We start from the raw sequence: 3046 nt of genomic DNA on the forward strand, positions 1-3046 counted from the left end.
AAAAAAAGAGCCTACACATCATCTTCCAAAAAGTTATCAAGGAAAACTGCCCTGATATTTTAGAACCAGAGAGCAAAATAGATATTGAAAGAATCCACTGATTGCCTACTGAAAGAAATCCCATAAGGAAAACTCTTAGGAATATTGTAGCCAAATTCCAGAGTTCTCAGGTGAAGGAGAAAATATTGCAAACAGCCAGAGAGAAATTATTGAAGTATGGTGGAAACATAATCAGGATAACACAGGATTTAGCAGCTTCTACATTAAGGGATGGGAGGGCTTGGAATATGATATTCCAGAGGACAAAGGAATTAGGATTAAAGCAAGAATCACCTATCCAGCAAAACTGAGTATAATCAATGAGGGGGGAGGGGGAAATTGACATTCAGTGACATAGAGGAATTTAATAGATTCTTGAGAAGCCAGAGATAAACAGAAAAAATGACTTTCAAATACAAGACTCAAGAGAAGCATGAAAGAGTAAACAGGAAAGAGAAATCATAAGGGATTTATTAAACTTAAAGTTAAATTGTTTATATTTTCACATGGAAAGATATTTGTAACTCATGTGACCTTCCTCAGTATTAGGGTAGTTGAAAGGAATATATATATATATATATATATATATATATATATATATATATATATATATATATATATATATATATTTATATACGTAGATGGAGGACACAGGGTAAGTTGAATATGAAAGGATCGTATCTAAATAATAAAGTTAAGGGGTAAGAAAGAAATGTACTAGGAGAAGGAGAAAGGTTGAAGTAGAATGGGATAAATTATCTCACATAAAAGAGGCAAAAAAAAGCTTTTACAGTGGAGGGAAAAAGTGGGGAGGTGAGAGAGAATGAGTGAACCTTACTCTCATCAGATTTGGAATAAGGAGGTAATAACATACTCTCAATTGGGTATGGAAATCTATCTTACCCTACAGGAAAGTAGAAGGAAGGGCGATTGGAGGGCAGGTAATAGAAGGAAGGACAGCTTGGGGGAGGGGCAATCATAAGCAGACACTTTGAGGAGGGACAGGGTCAAAAAAGAGAATAAACGGGGGGGTGTGAGGTAGGATAGAGGGAAATATAGTTAGTCTTTCATAACACAACCATTATGGAGGTATTTTGCATGACTGCACATGTATAACCTATATCAAATTGTTTACCCTCTCAATGAGGGTGGGTGTGAAGCGAGGAAGGGAGAGAATTTGGAACTCAAAATTTTTTTTTTTTTTTCGGGGAAAACTTTTTATTTTAGGTGCAGTGAGACAGCTGGACACAGTTTAGATGATTCCAATTTTGTTGGCAACATCCAAAGCATCATAGTCTGGAGCAAGACAGACATAAGCTTTCTTCTCTCCGTCAGGCCGGATCAGTGTGTTGACCTTGGCCACATCGATGTCATACAGCTTCTTTACTTCCTGCTTGATCTGATGCTTGTTGGCCTTGACATCCGCAATGAAAACTAGGGTGTTGTTGTCCTCAATCTTCTTCATAGCAGACTCAGTGGTCAAGGGAAACTTAATGATGGCATAGTGATCAAGCTTGTTTCTCTGAGGGGCACTTTTCCGAGGGTATTTGGGCTGCCTTCTTAGTCTTAGTGTCTTGGGTCGCCGGAAGGTGGGGGATGTTCAGATCTTCTTCTTTTTGTGGCTATGGACACCCTTCAACACCGCTTTCTTGGCCTTCAAGGCCTTGGACTTGGCTTCTGTCTTGGGGGGGACAACGGCTTCCTTCTTCGCCTTCGGCGCCATCTTGGGGGAAAGCTGGAACTCAAAATTTTAAAAAACAAATGTTAAACATTGTCTTTACATGCAACTGGGAAATAAGATACACCAGCAAGTGCGATAGAAATCTATCTTACCCTACAGGAAAATAGAAGAGAAAGGAAATAAGAGAAGGGGAGGTAGTGATAGAAGGGAGGGCAGATTGAGTGAGGGAAGGGGTAATCAGAATGGTTGCCTTCATGAAATGAAGGGAGGGGAGAGATGGGGAGAGAATTTGGAACTCAAAATCTTGTGAAAGTGAATGTTGGAAACTAAAATAAATAAATGAATTGAAAAAAATAATAGTTATAATGGACATAGGGAGCATCCAGTTACTAGATTCTCTAATCCTTTCATTGTACAAATGAGACAATTGACCCAAAAAGTGAGTTAACTTGCCTCAGGTTTAGTTTAACAATAACAACAACAATAATGATGACACAATATTATCACTTTACATATCCTATCTAATTTGATTATCACAGTAATCCTGTGAGATAGGTGATATAATTAGCCCTACTTTATATATGGACACTAAGGGTTCAGAGAGGATTCTCCTTTATAAGGAAATCAATCTTCTGTCTTTCTCTCTTTCACCCTCCCTCTCTCCTAGGCCTTCTTTCTCTCCCTCTTCCTTGTGGATAGAAAGACCAAACTCCTTTGAGTCTTTACAGATATCTTTCAGGACACTATGCAGTGTCATGGCACTTAATGCAATTAATACAATATTGGTTATCCAGAAGAAGGAACATTTAGAGGGCCTCACCATTCACACAGAGGTCCTTTGACCCACATTCTGTGTTGTATGTCAGCCAAATACTTTTGACAAGCAAATGTTGCCCTGTATTATGCCTCTGTTCATGTTTTAATCTTAAAGTGATTGAACTAGATGATTTGTGGAGTTACATCTTCCAAAGAATCTGGAATGATCTTGATCTGCAGATAGGAGACACCTTATAAAAGAGCTAGTAAGGTGATGTTTTCTTCTTTACAGTCAATTGCTTTTTTTATCAACCAACAAGCACAGTGAGATCTTCTCAGCATCTTTCAGTCGATTGTGAGATGGCAAAGATGGAATCCGTTGTTGAATATATTTGCAAAAGCCTTCTAGCTTCCTATTAAATACTTAATTAATTAAAAATGACTTCAATTCATGTAGAGATGATTTTCCTGAACATGTTGTGAAGATAGCAGAGTAGGCATATGTGTCAATAATTAGCAACAAGTCTTTGGCCTCTCTCATTTTTTTCTTCTTAAGCCATCCTTTCCCAT

The 3046-nt window shown here is 37.9% G+C and overlaps 1 pseudogene; it reads right to left on the minus strand.

The window, feature by feature from the left end:
* Positions 1 to 1245: 1245 nt before the first annotated feature.
* On the minus strand, positions 1246 to 1774 carry LOC140498217 (large ribosomal subunit protein uL23-like; annotated as a pseudogene).
* Positions 1775 to 3046: the final 1272 nt, after the last annotated feature.

This window comes from Notamacropus eugenii, chromosome 4 (genome assembly GCF_028372415.1).
Source record: "Notamacropus eugenii isolate mMacEug1 chromosome 4, mMacEug1.pri_v2, whole genome shotgun sequence".
Taxonomy (NCBI): Eukaryota; Metazoa; Chordata; class Mammalia; order Diprotodontia; family Macropodidae; genus Notamacropus; species Notamacropus eugenii.